Raw genomic sequence first — 19,516 nt, 5'->3', positions numbered from 1 at the left:
GTTGGATTTCCTGTTTAAACCTTTAGCTTCATGACAAATTGTCCAAAAACTAATTCAATTGAGAACACCACTTACAGGGAGATTTAAAATCCAAGCACTGGTAACAGAGATTTGTAAAATAAGCCATTGAGTGGTGTCTCCACTCTCAGCTACACAGTGATACTTTAATTAGGTTCCCGAAAGGATATATCGGTGTGAAGTGTTGATGCTTCGCAGCACATTGAGTCATGTTAGTGGTGAAACCAATTCCCCCTGCTAATTGAAGTGAAAAGAAAATGTGTAAATGTGAAGACCTGCACTTTCTCATTGGTATTTACACTGTATGGTTCTAATATCTTGCTAGTTGAGGGTGAAAGTCAAACCGCTGTTTATGTTATGTTTACTCAGGCTCTTTTCATTCATTTTCTGTCTGGTTGAAATCATTTCTATCTTTCTTTATTGCTTCTGCCAGCCGAATCACTTATGTTACTTAAATTAAGGTACATTTTTCTGCATCACACCGGAACTCCTCTCCATTATAAGAAACCACAAATCAAATAACTTGATTCCAATCCATTGTAAGGGTCCTAAAGTTCAGGCATTTGTCCATATATATGGACGACGCATCTCCACTTCTTCCCACTGTACAAAGTGAAGGCAAAATCATCTTAAGATTTTGACGTCATTTGGAGCCAGAGTCTGTGCAGTAGTGATCGGGCGGTGGAGCCGCGGTATCGAGGTCGCCCAGACGAGCGCCTGAGCCAATCACGAGCCGAGCACGGCCGCAGCTTGTCAGCGTGAGCTACCTACCGTCAATCACATGACATCATGACGTCTCTCCCCGTTTTTATAGCATCAAATAACTAATTGAAACCAAACGTATCAGATAAATGAATACTTGAACATACATCAGTGTATAAGAACTACCTAAAATGACAAAAAACATCTTTGGGAAAAAATTATTTGATGTTTACTTTGACTTTTTAGTATGGCTCATGTCCTTCCGCTAACATGGAGGGGGCGGGCTTCATGACCTATACTGCAGCCAGCCACCAGGGGGAGATCCAGGCATTTTGGCTTCACTTTTGGGGAGCTGTCATGTCATCCATATTTATATAAAGTATGTGGTTAAAACATTTGCCTCAAATATGATATTTCAGACCCCCCTCCAGTCCAATTTTGCCTGACCGTAAATTAATGATGGTAATGTGCTCTGGAGCTTCACAATTTACACTGATGGAAGTGCCATAATTAAAGGTCAAGGTTTCAGAGTCCAAAGGCTATAGCTGCCACACAAACAGTTTGATTTTAATTATACTGGGGAGGATGATGCATCATGTGAGTGGCCCAAAGGACACCAGCAACCATCACCCTTGGTGAATATTTTTAATTTGAAAGTTTACTTCTTCTTCTTCTGCACCAGAGGTCATTTAAACTTCAGGAACTCTGATAAATTTCCCTGCATCATACCTGGGCAGTCCACTTACTGGGGCATTATCATGATTACATGACCAATTTCCTGTCTAGTCACTGTCATAGACGAGGTATTTTAGCTCTCTAAATGCCAGGTATTTGACAGTTTCTCTCTATGACAGGTAGGGTACGCTACTGAATGATCCACTCACTCAAAAAATAACCTGAGGTTCATACCAGTCAGGAGATATCTTGGGGAGAGCGCCTCCCCACTTCCTGTCAATCACGCCCACGTGCATGTCAGCATTTTTGGAAAGGTGTAGAATTAATCGCAGGAGGCGAGGAGGAGGCGCAGCTACTGTAGCGAGAATGTGTCTGAATTTTAACTGAATATTAAAGTTATATTTTGTAACTTCTGGCACCTTACGTTCAATTTTCAACTTCAATCCTCTCGTTTGCATTATTTTTTAAGACAGAGTTTTTATGTCGCTCTTCATAACAACTTTTTTCAACCACTAAATGGCCCGGCTGCCTCTTGCTAATATAACCTCAATGAGTAACATATTGGGTAATTTATCAAATTAATTAAAATACCAGCAAGCGAGAAAACAACACATGTGCTTATAGTAACGAGAATACTGCAGGGAAACATGTCTTGCGATGACATCAAACAACCCCACATAATAGTAATCCATTAAAACTAAACTGTACATATAGCTACATACTGTGTGTCAATGTCTGGCAATGTTAAATGTAAAAACAGCAGCCTAAAGGAAGAGAAGTGGGCTTGTGGCTGGAAGGTATAGCCAGCTCTAACCTGGACCCTGAGGCTAAAATTGGGCAAGAAAGCGCATCAGGAGCGCTTGCCTGGAGTCTTGAGCAAGGCACTTAATCCCCATACTGCTCCAGGGACCAACAGAAAAGACTTTGGTTGTACTGAACTGCTCCTGGGTGAGATTGTGTTTGTTTAGGCAGGGAAAAAGATAAAGATTCTGTCTCACATACGGTCATAAAAATACAGTTCTATAGAACACACACTCCCACTTGTATGTTTGTGACGTATGTTTCTTCACATTGCAAAGTGACACAGGCCAACACGTTCTCATCCCAACTCATCACATAATGACACTTTGTCACGCCCCCTTTGGCATCAAAACCACCACCAAGTTAACCTTGGTGTCACTTTAGGTTTAGGCAACAAAACCCCTTAGTCAGGTTTAGGAAGAAACGACATGGTTGGGATTAAAACTACGTTTGTAAAGTGAAACTGAAACTGAACATTGTAAACACAGAACAAAAATGACCGACTGATTGTAACATGAAAGTGAAACTTAACGCAGGCGGACACGAGCAGCGGTCTCCTGGATGAAAGCCTTGTGTTTGTTGGAAAGAAAAAACGTTTGAAAGAAGTTAATATGTGTGTTTTTGCTCATACATCAGCATATGTGTGTAAATGTAAATGTTATCCACAGTACAGTATGTGTATAGGCTTACTGTAGTACATGTGGCATCCTGTGCTCTCATGTGAGAGTAAGGTCACACTTTCCTTCAGGGCTGAGTGCATGATTGTGTGGGTATATGCGTAAGTGCACATGGGTGTGTATAGTATGTGTACATGCTCATGTATTTAACATGTGAAAGATGATGCAACAGAAGCGTGACGCAGGTCAGTTTGTTGTTGCTTCACTGTGGCCTCCTCTCCTCCACATGCAGCATACTGTACATGTTGCAGTGTGGCATTTGTGTGTGTGAAGTATGCACCAACAGCGTGTGTGTGTGTGCACGCCTGTGGTCATCCCTCAGTGCGCAAGTGACATTGGCCTTGGAACTATTATCTGTATGCCGCTGGGCAGTGAAAGGGAGGCTGATGTCAGGTGGGGTTCCCATTCGTGTCATCAGAGGTGTCAGACTGTCGGCCGTGCCTCTGGCCAGCATCACTCAGCGCACACACCCTTGCTTTGTGTGTGTGTGTGTGTGTCTGTGTGTGTTGCGTTGTGCTGTGCTGTATGTGCAGCAGTTGATTCATGTGATCTCATGATGTTTCTCTTCCAGGGGGGTGGGCAGGAGGTCTGACTGAAGTCTAATGACTGTCACATGCTATTACGCACACACACACATACACACACACATGCACACACACATACGCACGCGCACACAATGCGTCCTGACAGCTGCTTCAGGCTCTGATGTATTGATCTCAGCAGGGACCTTCACAACTTGTGTTAGCTTTGGCCGGTAAAAAGACCTGGCTGACTCACACTGCTCTCCCAATTGAATAAACACACTTACGTTCACACACTGCAAACTGAAAAGAACACATACACACACACACACACACATTCAGTACAAAATTTTCTATCAACAAATACAACATCCATCATCTATCATTTCCTCGCATCAGCTAAACACTACATGCCTCAAGATTAATACATTTCATGTTATTTGGTCGACTGTTACCACATCGGCTGACGAGCCATAGTCGGTTTGGCTACATTGAATGAGAATGAAATTGATACTTTTGGTCTGTTTTCTATTTAGTCTGTTTCGGTTTCACAGTGCACAAATTAAAACGGACCAAATAAAAAAATCATTTGCTGAAGGCCGGGTACGAAGGAGAAAATGTATCTTTTTCGTCTTGAGAGCTGCCACTTCTATGCAGAGTTCAATTAAAACTGTATGTAAAATGTTGGCTTGTGGAAGTATACCATCAGAATTTGATAAATGGTACTTTATCACTCTGATTTTGGACTCTCAGGCTAGACTTTCTCTCGGTTAAAATTTTGCATCCTTTGCCAGGATTAGCAGAACGTATCCCCAACCACTGACCTATCTCTAATTAACCTTAATATAACCATGTGACTCGCGAAGCTTGTCAACATCACACTCTGGAGGCAACCAATAACTGAGAACATTAGCACACGTCTTTATTTTCTTCTTCCATCCACATTTTTTACATGAAACACCACCAAAATAATGCAATCCGATATTTCCCTCATCATGTCATCAAAAAAGAGATTCCATATTGAGTAGAGTTACAAAACAAGGAAAAAGGCTACAGCATACTGGAGTGTTTGTTGGTCATATAAGCATGAAAGGACTTTTGACTGACTTTTAAATGGGATTTAAACACACGCACAACATTCACTTCGGGATAATCTGTTTTATTCTATTCCATTTTTATTCCTTTTCTATTTTTTTTGTCCGCACTTTTCACCTTCCTCTCTTCCTCTCCCCATGTATCTCTCCTTTACCGTTCCTCTCCTAATGCCTGTATCGATGGGTTGGCGCATCACGGGAAGTGTATGGACGATTGCCCTCTGATTGATTTCTGTCATACAGCCTCTCAGCACTGGGAGGCTGTTCACCGGAGATAAATGATGTTGGCAAAACAAAAGCAAATAAACCTCCACTATCCATCACTCCCCCTCGGTCAGTTTTTTTTCCTGTGTCCCACCTCAGCTCTGCCGTCTGCATCTCTCTGCCTCCGTGTCTCGCTCCTGACACCTTCTCTTCCTGCCTCCCTGTCTCTTCCCCAGTCTCTCCAATCTTCTTCTGTCTTTCCCGCTCAGATAGAGGTTTCGCCTTTTTCTCTATCCATTAGTCACTTTCCATTTTTCTCTGTCCAAAGTTTTTTTTTTTCAGTTTACTCTTTCTCTCTAACTTTCTTTCTTCGATAAAAGGTTCTGAAAGGTGAAACTCCTGCACTGCTCCTCAACCTTTCTAATGCATCAGTTTGATCCAGTGTTATAGAAGAATTAGTACTGAACAAACATCTAACAGAGATCTAACAATACAGCCAGAAAACACCGAGACTAGCTGTAAATGAAAAAGCATTCGTTTTGACAGTGATACTGATTTAAAGGTACAGTGTGTAGGATTTGGCGGCATCTAGTGGTGTGGTTGCAGATTGCAACCAACTGAGCACCCCTCCGCTCACTCCTCCCTTTCCAAGACTGCAGTACAAAACCGTAGTAATGCCGTTCGACTGTTTTCAGCATGGCGGCCGGGTCACAAACTTACAGTACTAAACAGTACACTAAAATATGTTTCTGAAAACATCTGACGCGAGAAATGGGCACTACAGTAACAGAATATTGATTCGGTTTGATCAGCGCAGCCTAGTTTGATCGAAGTTTGCAAGTTTTGCGAGCAGTGATTGACAGCTGCTGTAGAGACTACTCCGCTTTGATTGGTTGTTTTTGTTTTGGGCGCAGTGGAAACTTGCTTATGCCATCAGGAGCACTAGGAGGAAGCAGAGGAACATGATTTTTTTCACAGATTATACGTCTCATTTCAGGATATAGTGACTTTAAGCAAAATAATGTAATAAATATATGCACACAAATACTTGTTACATACCATCAAAGCTTAATTTGTGTTTGTCTATCATTGTCACACTGTCCTCCGGTGGATTTATGAAATTTAAACACAGTTTAGCATGTGGCTGTAAAATACCTCTCACATTAACTTTTATCGGGCACTGGACAATAAGACAAGAGACCCAAAATGTTAGCCTTAATGTCTGTGCCTACTGTACCTGTCATATGTATGTGCATAAATGTTAATTGTCTGTACAAATAGACACCTGTCCACAGCTATTCTATCAATAAACAGCATCAATGTAAATTATTTAAATACCCAGGTTTATCCATGATTCAATATTGCAGTTCTGGTGTTGACTGGATAGTTTGGTTGCTTTTTATCAATGAAGCTGTATGTCCATGTTTCATCTTTTGAGAGACACCGTCCACTGGATGAGAATGGATCAGATATGGTACTTAAGGTCTTTGTCAAAGGGTGCCATAACAACATAACAGGATCAAATATAAAGCTCAAGCTTTTCTGTACAAGCCTCAAAGCATACACACAGTTTCTACTGTATTTTACAATCAGAAGTGGAACTATAGTGGCTTTGATGACAGGGCTCAACAATAAGGCTTGTCTGTCGGGCTGGTAAATCTAGCAACTCAAGTGGTAAAATGTTTTTTTTTTTCCAGAGCTGATGATAGAAGTAGCTATAAGGAGTGAGCCATCTCGCTTCCTTTTCATTTCTGTTGAGAGTTGCACATGTGCAGTATACCGATCGGGCACTCGCAAGAAAATGGCATTGGGCAAAGACACATTTTTTGAGCTGAAGCGCAAGAGAGGATTTAAATTATCCTAAGAACAGGAATTTAGTTTGGGTGGCGTTAGATTAATTTAATAAAGATTTAACATAACAACTAATTTTGGTCTTTGTTTTTTGATAATCTCTAATAAATTAAACAATTTGTATAGGGGCAAATAAAAATAAATTTTCGGCAAGTAGATTTCTGACCCACTGTGAAAAAAAACATTAACATTGAACCGTGGATCAATTACCTCACTACATCGAATACTACAATTAAAAGTGAATTATTAATGGACTCAGCCCTCATATCCTCTTCCTACAATCCCAAGGAAAGTTTAATTATATTCTTATATTCTGTTTATTCTACCCGAGCACAAACAAAGTGAGACAGAGAAAGAGAGTTTGTTCCTCCCCTGAGCATCAGACCGCTGTGTAGCACCATAGAGAATCAATCAGAAACCCAGACGCTGGCTGTACCCTGTGTGATTTTTCTTGGCGTATGAGTCTATTTTCTGGTTCAGAGCTGATATCACTGCAATAAAATGGATTTTATTTTAGTTCAAAAAGCTCAGACAAATGCTCTTTGGGGTCCACAAAGTCAGTCCTATTTTTATTGTTAGCAGAGCAGCTCCCAGTGCTATAAGGCACAACCTGATGTCCTCACAGGTTAAATGTAATAATAAAAATGTGATAATGTGTTTATCCCTATGAGGAGATTATATTTTATTCTATTATACATTCCAGGGCACAGAGAGGTCAAAAGAACAGCGCTTAAAAGTCGGCAGTAATTCATAGACTTGCCCAAGGACACTTCAGCATGACAGATGCTGGTCAAGTCAGTGGTTTGAACCTGCAGGAGCCTGCTTTACATCTCAGCTGTCTGGCTGTTAGGTTGGGGGAGAAGCTCGGTCGGTCACATATCGATTGAACTGTCCCTGGCCTTCGGGAGTGAGCTCTGGACAAAGATGTCAGCTGCCAAATGAAAATTCAGCATATTCTGAATGCAAGAGGCGTGCGTTTCCTGAAGCAGATTGTTGGTTTCGAGCTATATTTGCAAGGTTGGCATAATAGATGAACGAGAATGAAGCATTTCTTCTATCCCTCCCCCCTTCCCTCTCTCTTCTTCTCCCTGTCCTCCTCTTGATGCGGCATAATTAGTCCCTGGCACGGCAGCGTGAAATGATGTGTTTGACTCCGCAGCTCCTTGAACCAGCCACTTCTTTTACACCAATGTGTTCTCACCCCGGTATTTAAGAGCCCTCGGTGAGTGCGCTCCTGCACTTGTTTTGTTTTGTGTCTGCTGCTGAGGGAAAATGCCTCTCTTCCCTTACAAGCAGGTGTTACATTTCGCTTCTGAGAGTGACACTGCGTGGTGACAGGAGTTTCCATTTCCAGCAGCACATTTTCTTCCCCTCTTCCTGTCCCTGTTGATTTCCTCCACTCCTCCACCCTCTTTACTGTAAATCTTAGTGCATCTATTATAAAGCCAAAGTAAAACCGCGTGTCTAAAAATGTACATTGCCAACGCACGTATAATTCGCCATATGTTACAGAATCACACTGGCAGGCTTTTTTTCCCTCAGAGATTACAAGAGGTACTTGGGCGAAATTGGCGCGTAGTTCCGAGAACAAATGTGATACCACTGGCGCTCGCTTTTATTCTCATTTCAAGTTGAATGTGTAGGAGAATTTATTAGTTGTAGCCTAGTTGGGGAGGTGGAGAACAGAGGGATGCAAAGAAAAAAACAGAAAGAGAGGTGGTAATTTTCTCAAGTATGGTTTTGAAGTTCTATATGTAGTGGTAGGGGAGGAAGTGAGAAGGAAAATTACCCATTAAAGTCTGACGTTGTAAAGACCAGCAGAGGCCTAATTGTAACAATGGGGACTTGCATAGTTTGAAACACTTCAGAGTAGCCGTGCTGACGCAGGCACAGGGATATTTTCCTCTTGAAGACCAATCCTACTGATTACTAATCAAGCCTCCTCTCCAAATGTTCAAAAGGTTTCCATTTTATAGGTTTTTTTTGACAGGCACCAGCCTCCGTCAGCATTCATTAATAATACTTGCAAATTATCACTTTCAACCCCGCCGTATACAGGCTGCTCTCTTAAACATTCATCATGATGAGAATTAATGATCTTCCTCTGGAAAAAAAACCACACCGACTCTGGTCCGTGTCTCACTGAGCGCCAGGCCATCAGTGCTCACACTGGTACTGTTTACATTTACAACTTTCTTTTAATTAGCCCTGCTTATATTAATACATGTTAGAGGAGAAATATTCAAGGCAGAAAAACTGCAGCATTTCTTCCTTAAGTTGTAGAGATGAATCAATAGCCTCATGCATTCCCCTTTTTTTGGTCACTGCAAATACACAAAGATCACACAGACTGAAGCCACAGCCAGACAGACTTGTTATTATTGCACAATAATACATGGATATTGCTGAAACTAACGATTATTTTCATTGTCGATTAATCTGTTGATTATTTTCTTGATTAATTTATTAATTGTTTGGTCTATATTATGTCAGAAAATGTGACCGTTTTTTGAAAACCTAAAGAATCCATTGGTATCAATCATGTCATACTGGCTTCTCGTGAAGGAGGAAAAATAACGCTCCAAACTTGCATTAAATTTTGTCAAGGGAAAAATGGCATGGCCGTTTTTGAAGGGGTCCCTTGACCTCTGACCTCAGGATATGTGAATGAAAATGGGTTCTACGGGTACCCACGAGTCTCCCCTTTACAGACATGCCCACTTTATGATAATCACATGCAGTTTGGGGCAAGTCATAGTCAAGTCAGCACACTGACACAATGACAGCTGGTGTTGCCTGTTGGGCTGCAGTTTGCCATGTTATGATTTCAGCATATTTTTCATGCTAAATGCAGTACCTGTGAGGGTTTCTGGACAATATTTGTCATTGTGTTGTGTTGTTAATTGATTTCCAATAATAAATATATTCATATATTTGCATAGAGCAAGCATATCCACTGCATGTTGATATGAGTATTACATATTTCACAAATCTTCTTTTAAGGTACATTTTGAACAGATAAAAAATGCGATTAATTTGTGATTAATCATGATTAACTATGAACAATCATGCGATTAATTGTGATTAAATATTTTAATCAATTGACAGCCCTAGTTAAAACGTGTAAGAAATTTATAAATGTCAACACAACATTGATGCAGAGGGTAAAAGTTCCCCTTAGAGTTAGCAAAATGCTGGTAAAATTTAAAATGAGGGTGAGATAAACTGCCTAATAGCAGCAATCTCCATCTGCAGTTTACCCGGCTTCGTGCTGATTTCAAATATTCACGTGTGACTGTCCCCAGTGGGCAAACATGGGTGATTAATGGGAGCCTATGATCAGGTGATTCTTTACAGTGAGAAAAATAGAGTGGTTTTTAATCTGAAAGCAACCGAGCGAGCAGCCCGAAGTAGCAGAAGATGTTGGCACGGTGCAGCCAGCAAGAGAAGGAAATACAGATCACACATACAGAAGAGTGCAGCCTTATCAATAAATAAACTCTACTGTCGAGGTGGGGTAGGTGTACAGAGAGGGAAATATGGCAACTTCTGAAAGGCCGATTTCACCATATTTACAACATTTTAGAATACGTATTGGTATGATTTGAAATCGGACCAAAGCCCCCTGAAAAGATTTCTGTGGTTGTGTGTTGTATTAAAAATGAAAAGACAAAACAATGCAGTTGAAGAACATTTGTACAATGGGTGAAGACGTGTACACGCTACAGTTATGCTACATTTGTGGTAATAAAAGTACACTCTGCCAGAGTATTTGTGCTCGTCAGGAGCAATATACCAACATATCCTCATACAACGGTTGGCATGGTATCTTACGAGGAGTTATTCCAAATTTTTTATGCGTTTTCCTTCGCATTTTCAGCAACACGTGTCACGGATGACACGTTTAGGCAACAAAACTACTTAGTTAGGTTTAGGAAAAGTTTGTGGTTTGGGTTAAAATAACTCTGGAAGAGGCGTTAGTTAAGTACGGATGTTACATGACAAGTAAATCAACGTTGACTTCTGGTTCCACACATTTATACTTCCTGGTTCAAGATTACATGGATTAGGCTACTTTGTGATATATATATACGAATATAGAGAGTGCATTACTTCTCATACGTATAGCTACAAATGGTGTGTGAGAACAGCCTGAATATACACAGTGTCCAGTGATGACTTATCTACGATGTCAGCATCAACAAACTGTAATCAAACCGTAATCGGCAAACAATCGCACCTGCATTATCACTGCCCAGCAGAGCGCTCACCAGCCACTATCTCTGTCACACACGTTCACTCATTATCCATCTGTTACACACACACACACACACAAGGTTGGGAAGGTTACTTTCAAAAATGTAATTGCTTACAGATTACTGAATGTTTCCCCATGACTGTAGTAATCCTGACACTGCGCTAACTCTGTGATGGTTTCAGCCATATCAGGATGACTCCGCTCTCAAACTCTGTGAATCTGAGGTTAAATGGCGCTTCATTTCATTTTAATTCCACCATTATCATCATCTGCAAGAATGATCATCCATTTTTCATCTATTATAAGATTACTTTATAATTTTTTTTTTTTTTTTCATCATTAGCACCATCGAGGCTTATTGTCTCTCATTTTCTCCTCTTTTCCCTTTTTCCTCCGGCCACTATCAGTCTCATTTTTGTTCGGTTTCCATCCACTTGTTTCATCAATTCTCAATCAATCACCAGCCTTTGTCTCCCCAATCTGTCATCTGACCCCTCTTACCTCTTTCTGCCAACATAATGGAGTGCCTTTGCAGACTTTTCTCTCTGTGTCTCTTTTTCTTTCTTTAGTCTCTGTTGCACTTTTTTCCTCAACATCTCAGTCGCTCTATCCTTTTCGGGAACTAATGATGGCGTTTGTGCTCAGCTGCAGTCCACTAATATCATTAGAATTATACTATCGAAGAAATAGTTTCCGACTCGTGCGATCCAAACATTTACAATAACTCCAGCGCGTTGTAAAGTCCAAAAGTCAACATTTATTGGAAAGAAGATGGATCTAATCAACTCCAAAATTCACAACATGTTTCTATCTAATGGAATACTCTGTTTCGATTCATATTTGTTGGTGTTTAGCCTTTCAAAAACAACATTATCACTGCAGTCAAAATCCTATTTGTTCTCCCGCTTGCCGCACACAAAGGGATGCCCGCACCTGTATTAACAAGTCCAACCGCAATTTAACAACACCATAAATTACATTTGTTTAACTACAATAACAGTATTTCGGCTCTCACAATATTATAATAAATTAATTAAGTCATTACAAAAAAAAAAGATGTATCTGACGAGTTATATTCATTAAAAAAGTTGATTTAATATCAAAAGACTAACTCATTTAATACACTGAATCACCTTATTCAAATTGAGGATTTTGTTCAAGGATCTGTCTTTCTTTTTATGGGGTGATGACAGCTGAAATAGGCAGCCAATGGCGGGCTTATACCCACAGCCTACATCCCATGAGTCAGACTACTTTTGCTGTGGTGCTGGACGCAGCAGTGTGACAGCCTTTTTGGTTGTCCATAATAATGTGTGTCAGCATAGTCTGTGTATGATGCAAGACCTCAGCTACATAGAGTACTAACCCAACTCAACTGATAGAACAACCATGCCTCCTCCTGTGCTCAGTGGCCCGTGTATCCGTTATAGTAGTAGATAGGACTCTCTTTTGCCTGCAGGCTCTCCAGAATTTTTTTGATGCTTGCCTTCAACAGTGTGTGCAGGAAATGTTCAACAAGAGTCACGGTTTCTCCTCCTCAAATTTCTCATTCTGTAGACGTTTTCATCCAACAGACTCTCCACTGACTGCTGCTTGTTGTGTTTATTGTCATTCTCAGGAGGCGAAAGACACCGTGGTGCAGGAAAATCCCAGGAGGCCGGCTGTTTCTGAGAGGTAATGATACCATGTTTTGTTAATTGAGTCACACATCTTGTCCGTTATAAAGTAACTGGAATTTTCAACACTGTCACTGCATTAGTGACTGCATGGCTGAGCTGTTTGTAACTACAAGGAGGTGGAAATTAAGCTGCCACTTGGTGAATTAACTCATACTGAAATTATTTTTTTTTCCAAAGCAACGTTTGACTCGATGTGATCAGTTACATACATGAAACGTGTGTATTTACTTATTGATATAATGGATAATGATGATGGTTTGTTGATACTTCTTTTCAATCTAAAAGGTCAAACGTGTTTAGGCTTGTAAGAATTAGGGCTGTGACTTGGCAAGAATCTGGCGATATGATACGTATCATGATACAGGGGTAATGGTTCAATATATTGCGATATATTGCGATACTGTATGCAAGTTGATACATTGTGATCTTTTTCAAATCTTATTTTAGGAAAAATGTCAGAGGCTACAACATCATTACACATGAATACCATTAAGCTCATTGGATCCACAAGAGTCTCAGCTTTACAGTGATACCCAATTTATGTAATTCCAAAACTGTTTAGGGACCCCAGTATGCACAAATATTCAAATACATGATTTTTAGAATAGGCGAAAATAACACATTTATACTGCATGTTCTTTTCCCCAAAACTGCATGGAATTAACATAAAGTTGGCATTTCAGTAAAGGGGAGACTTGTGGGTACCCATAGAACACATTTGCATTCACATGTATTAAGGTGAGAAGTCAAGGGACCCCTTTGAAAATGGCCATGCCAGTTTTTACTTGCCAAAAGTTAGCAGAACTATGGAGCGTTTTTTAGCCGATATGCAAGTATGACGGTTGGTACCAATGGATTCCTTAGGTTTTTCTAGTTTCATATGATGTCAGTACCTTCACTCTAGTTTTTAAATACAGCCTTTGGCAAAACATAATATCGCGATACTCATGTGTATTGATATTTTCTTACAACCCAAGTAAGAAAAAGGCAAAATATTATATATTTCTCTGCTGACCTTTTTCTGTGCTGCCAATGGCATCTTTTGTCACATCTGTACACGTCAGGCAAAGGCATGTTGTGTATGAATATGACAAATGGATTATTGCTATGCTGCCTTCCAGTGGATGCAGCTCTACGGGAGTTCATAAACAGTCAACCGCAGCCCCGTGTGACCACTCGAATTCAACAATTCATAGGACTGGAACTGATTTCCCCTGAGGAGTCTGCAGCCAGACATCTCGAGTGCCTGGGCAGCGGATGCGTTGTCCATTTCGTGGCCCGGATGCCGACATGTGCGCGACTGAGGCGACCGTGAGAAGTGGCAGACACTTGAAATATTACAGAAGTTCAGAAAACAAACTGCAAAGTACCTCGCACCTCTGAAATCACAAAATGCAAAGACCAAAATGAGAATTTAAAGCAAACATGAGCCATCCTTGATTCAGACAGAATCAATGCGGATGCAGGATGGATAGTTGGGAATGATGAAAGGATTGACTGAAAAGTAGAGGACTCAAAAGATTAAGAAAGGCTGTTGTTGGCTCTGAGAGGTATACAGACTGAAAGGCGTCTGATCAATACAACCTTATCGTGGTGTTAAATCCTCTCACGTCCTGGCAGGACTCTCTGTACTTGGCCTCTTTATCTCTGATTCCATCATGCTCTCCTTTTTACTCGATCTGTTTTACTCATTTTAAGCGGGCGGCCACATGCTGCACAATTGTTTTTTCTTTATTGTGAGGGAAAAGCTGAGAGAGGAAACAGATGCGAGGAGCTCTGGAGAGATTTGGTCCGAGGCCAGCGAGGATAATTTTCAATTTAGGCATTTAGTGAAGGGTTTTACCGCGACACCATCTCCTGTTGTTGTGAGTCTCTCTTTTTAATGCTTCCTCTCTGTGCAGGTGGCTGTGTGAGTGCATGCTTATGAGAGTTTAACATCTCATCCCCGTGAACTCTGCGAAAAACAAAACATGAACTTGAGAACTGCTTTTCCCTCTTTACACTCCTCTCCAAGCTTCTCTTCTATGTGAAGTGCCTCAGTCTGGAGCATCATCTGTAAAAGGCTCATCGCAGTTGTCCCATTTTACCTGGAGTATTCCCAGCAGGGAGGGCTTAAAGAAAACAGCACAGGACAGGATGTGCGAGAAAAAAAGCGTGGTTGGTGAACCAAAAGGAATAAGATATTCCCCGAGGGGAAGTGACATTCTTTAACTTAACCTACTGTAAATCTCTACATGTTGCTGCTCTCTCTTCCTCTGTCTCTCCACAGCACATTTAACAGCCTCTTTTCCCCTTCGGTTTCTCATTTTATTTTGCAGCTTTTCATTTCTTCTCCCCCCTGCCAGTCATCTATTGTGTTGCCCATTTGCAGGCATTTTGTTAAAACTACAGACATTATTTTTTTCTCTCTGTGCGGTCGCTCTGTTTTAAGTCTCCGCTGATTCTCCTCGAGTGCCGCTCGTGATGCGATGACTGACAAACGGGAGAGAAAATGAGCTCGGGCAAACAAAATCCACATCATGCAAGTGGCCTCTAAGCAGTTTGTGCGTGAGTGTTAGCTCGCCTCTATATGGGCAGTTTCTCAGTTTGCGCATATTGTGAACAAACGGGCGCTCGACATTATTTCAACCATCATCATATGTGATGATGATAATGTCAGTAAAGCTGGACTGCTGGTTACCAACTGCGGCAGTTCAAAGGCTGCGCAGCCTTGAAGAGAACAGCTTTGAAATAGAGTTGGAACAGGAGCGGTTTTGGAGAACCACAAGCTCTGGACGGCTTCCCAGGGGCCTCATTAGGGACTATGCATGGTGGGTAGATGGAGGAAGTGGGGCACAGCGACCAAACACACACACACACAACCCAAAAAATCACACATGTTCTCACACACGCGTGCACACACATACGCCATTTCCCTCTATCTTGCCCACGCGCAATCATACATGCAGACACGTAGCGAGAGGCGAGCGAGAGCCTTAGAGCATGACAGAGTGCGAAAGTAATTGGCAGTAAAGCGATGTGTCAGGACTGCTGTGTACACCAAGCGCCATGTCAAATGGCTGAAACAAGTTCGGACGGATGAGAAGAAAATCGTATCACTTGAAATTTCTTTTACAGTGAAAGCCAGAGGAGCTAATTGAAACCCCAGCATTTTCATATGCTATGTTGTTGTATTGTCAGTTTAGTTAATTAATTTCATGTGTTTTTTGTGTGTGTCCATGGGTGTGCACGTGTATACATCTGTGTGTGTGCGTGCGCGTGATTGTCGGGTCATTAGCTCCATCAGCTTTGGCTCATTGTGACTTTTAAAGCGTCTCCAGGGTTGATCTCACGCTAAGTGTCATTAAGCCACTCGTCTTGTCACGCAGCTGGTGAGCGGGAGTGTGTACGTCTCAATGTGTATGTGTGTGCGTGCGCGTATACTGCGAGCAGGCTGTGTCCCGACACCCTACATTTAGCTCTTCTACAGCTCACTGCCGGAGCTCCATATGGCGTCTTCTGCGTTTCTACCTCACACGCCCATCACAATGTGTGATTTATGCTTTTTTAATAGGCAGGTCCCCATATATATTACACACACACAGACAGGACACACAACTCATTAATGATGCAGTAAGAAAACTAAATGTCCCCCGAAAAGTCACCGTTTTCCTAGGGAGATGTGACGTTGGTGAAACGACCACATTAATCCATGACTGTCACAGCTGGTGAGGAAGTCACTAAAGCAAGCAAATACCTGCTTTCTTATAGACTGTGACAAAAGTAGGCTAATAACATTTCTAATATAATGACACAGAGTTCTTTTGGCTCAGCAAAGCTGAAGCATGAGTGTTCAGTACCATTTGCTCACTATGTCAAAGATTAAATCCAACCCACATAATCATCTGCTCTCCCTCGCACATAATCCCTGTCACTCCTCACTTTCAGACAAACTCGCTAACAGACTCATACTGTAGAAATGTCATGTGAAATCTATTTCATTTACTGTAAATGAGATGTTTTAAAACAGATTTTCTTCATTTTAACTTCAGTTATTGATTTGTTTCTAGATGGTTCCATAGAATTTATGTATTTTTTTAAGTAGACATGTCACAGTAAAAATATAACAATGATCCTATTAAAACAGTGTTCTCATACTCCGTTCGTAGCTATACCTACAAAAAGTAACGCACTGTAATTCGTATATATCTCACAAAATCAATTTGTATGTAATCGTGAACCAGGAAGTATTAAGAGCGACAAACGCCGCAAAGGGAGGAGGCCAGGGTGGACCGGTGGTCAAAAAGCACAAGACTTCTTTGCCCAGGAGACCGGTGTTCATACCCCCGTATGAAACCAGAAGTCAACGTTGATTCATTTGTCATGTAACTTCTATGCTTAAGTTACTGTATGCTACTTGAGGAGTTATTTTAAACTAAATCACAATCTATTCCTAAACCTAAACCAAGTAGTTTTGTTGCCCAAACCTAACCAAGTTGATATTTTCCTAAACCTTACCGAATGCTTTTGTTGCCTAAACCTAACCAAGTTGTTTCCTGGGAAGACAGAAACAACATTCAAAGACACTTCCAGAGTTATTTGAACCCAAAACACGATCTTTTCCAAAACCTAACTAAGTAGTTTTGTTGCCTAAACCTAACCAAGTAGTTCAACTGTAGTTATTTTAACCCAAACAGCAATCTTTTCCTAAACCGAAGTAGTTTTGTTGCCTTAACCTAACCAAGTTGTTTCCTGTAAAGACAGAAATTGACACGTGTTGCTGGACATTTGTAGGAAAACGCACGAAAAATGAGCAATAACTTTTTTTGTAAGATATCATATGAACTGTTGTGTGAGGATACGTTGAAACAGGAGAAAGTTTCTTTGACGACACAAGATTTTTCACAAGCTATCAAATACCCATTGTTGGTAGTTATGTAAATCAACAATGCTTCTCAAATTGTAATTGTTATGTTTATTTTATTTTATATTGAAACAGGTTTCAAAGGAAATCATTTGAAATGAAAACCACCAGATGAAGACGAAGATTAAGATAGTACAATGTAAACTGTTGCTGTTTTGTAGGTTAATAGCTGAAGATGGTGAGATTTACACGGTTTATTATCAGTCTGTAAATTGTTCCATCTAGCCATACGGTATGGCAGACTGCAGAGAACCTTTTACCTAAACATCTGCGACTGAGAAAAAAGCACCTCAGAGGTATTTTAGGCCACAAAGCTTCTCATATAGCTCCAAGTCATGTAGCATCCAATCACAAAGACACACACATACATACTGTATATGCAAATGCATGCTAATGATGAATATGTAGCTTATACAACTAGTTATTTCAGGCGTACAGATTCAGTATACACAGAGTTACTGTAGGCTTGTGTGTCTGTTCCCCACAGATAAACTCCTACTGTTCAATAACATAGAGCTGTTGTCTTGTAATGAGCCCAGATGGCACAGTAGGAGGGTCTGCATCCCTCTCCTCCCAACCGGGAGGGAAAGCATTTACAGTACATCATGCTATACTACCTCTGGCAGCAGCAACATACTCTTACAGTATAGGGAGGCAGACAAGCAAAACAACTTTTCTGCTGGTACCAAAAGGGAGGTTTAGACAGATTCTCTAAAGGTGTTCAATGGCATGTTAAATTGGCTTAAATATAGGCGTTATTTCACGGAAGACCTCTTGACATGTTACAGTAGGAAAACGTGTATATAATAACAGTAACAAGGGCTGAATTTCTCTCAGCTGCTTCAGCTTTTGGTTCCTGCATTGTGCATGCTGGTTCACTCTATGCATAAAAAAACCTGAGTGGAAATGCTGTAAATAAAAAAAAAAAAAATCTCAATTTAAAGTTTTATGCTTAGCTGAGGTGGGAATATTGGTGTAACGATAGAAGGCAAAATTTGCGGTAGACAAAATCATCTGATCTGTGTTGAGCGATAAGGAGGCTTTAACATTCCTCACATTATTATCTGATACAAACATAAATGCCATATTTCCATCTTTCCATTTCTTTCGTATGAAGTATGGATGCAACGATACCGATACCGGATCGGATATCGCGCCGATACTGACTCAAATAGCTGGATCCGGGTATTGGTGACAATGGGCCGATATATTCAATTCAATTCTGTTTATATGCTATATACATTATACACTGGAATTTAAATGTTGCTGCATTAAAAAAGGTTTAAACTTGAATTGTAATGTTAATTTTGAAGATTTTTTAGCAAGTTGCTGGTACAGGATTTGCATTTATTTGTTAGGAAAGCAATATTGAAGTCAAGCCTTATGTTTCTTTACACTGAAAAAGTCGGATCGGTGCACCCGTAGTATGAGGTATGATTGGCGCTCTTTTAATTGCGTTATCTCGTTGAGCCCTCTCCTCTGCAGTGGTTAAATGGCATCCGGGAATTAGCGCCACCAACTGTTTATCTCAATGCTCCCATGTCCTAACATTAATGTCATTTTCCTATGTGACTAGTGGATTTATTGATGGAAAAACTACCCCTACAGCCATTTATTTGTGCCTGACATGAACCTTCTAGATGTGTAAGAGAGAAAGTTTGCTATGGCTCATCAAAAAACTGCTGCGCGAATGTTGATTGCGGGCGGCAGGTGTTGGTGGCTGTGTTTGCATGTGTGCATGATGGATTTCCTGTGCCAGATGTCAGCTCCCTTTAGCAATACTTGTGACTCAGCAGGACAACACAGGGAAAGAAAACCTCTCTGAATCGCTCCCGTCTTCTACGCTCTGTCAACCATATGTTGCTTTTCATGTTCGATTGGATTTTGAGGACTTTTTACTGGCCTTGACTCCAAACCCAACTCTCCCTCTACCCCTCCACCACTCTCCAGCCATCCAGCTGTCCCCGTGAGATAAACCACAACCCTAATCTTCTAATTGGTAGGTAGTCTCGGCCATTACCTGAGCGATGACAGGGTGGGATCGATAAGAGCCACAATGCTAAACGATGTGTCCCGCTGTTTCTCTCTCTTTCTCCATTTCTCTCTGTCTACTTTTCAGTCTGCCCATTTTGC

The 19,516-nt window shown here is 40.9% G+C and overlaps 2 protein-coding genes across 4 annotated transcripts in view; one reads left to right on the top strand and one right to left on the bottom strand.

The window, feature by feature from the left end:
* Positions 1–19,516, top strand: part of yipf5 (Yip1 domain family, member 5) — a 219,760-nt gene that overhangs the window by 94,325 nt on the left and 105,919 nt on the right. For all 3 annotated transcript variants that reach the window (XM_037748434.1, XM_037748433.1, XM_037748432.1), the window contains one exon: positions 12,420–12,475. The gene's annotated coding sequence lies outside the window, so the exon portion shown is untranslated. The remainder of the gene's footprint in view (positions 1–12,419; positions 12,476–19,516) is intronic.
* kctd16b (potassium channel tetramerization domain containing 16b) overlaps positions 1–19,516 on the bottom strand; it is a 94,601-nt gene that overhangs the window by 6,195 nt on the left and 68,890 nt on the right. The window lies entirely within an intron of this gene.

Source organism: Sebastes umbrosus, chromosome 17 (assembly GCF_015220745.1).
Source record: "Sebastes umbrosus isolate fSebUmb1 chromosome 17, fSebUmb1.pri, whole genome shotgun sequence".
In the NCBI taxonomy this organism is placed as follows: domain Eukaryota; kingdom Metazoa; phylum Chordata; class Actinopteri; order Perciformes; family Sebastidae; genus Sebastes; species Sebastes umbrosus.
Note: the sequence above shows the minus strand (reverse complement) of the source record. Positions and strands in the feature narration are given on the sequence as shown.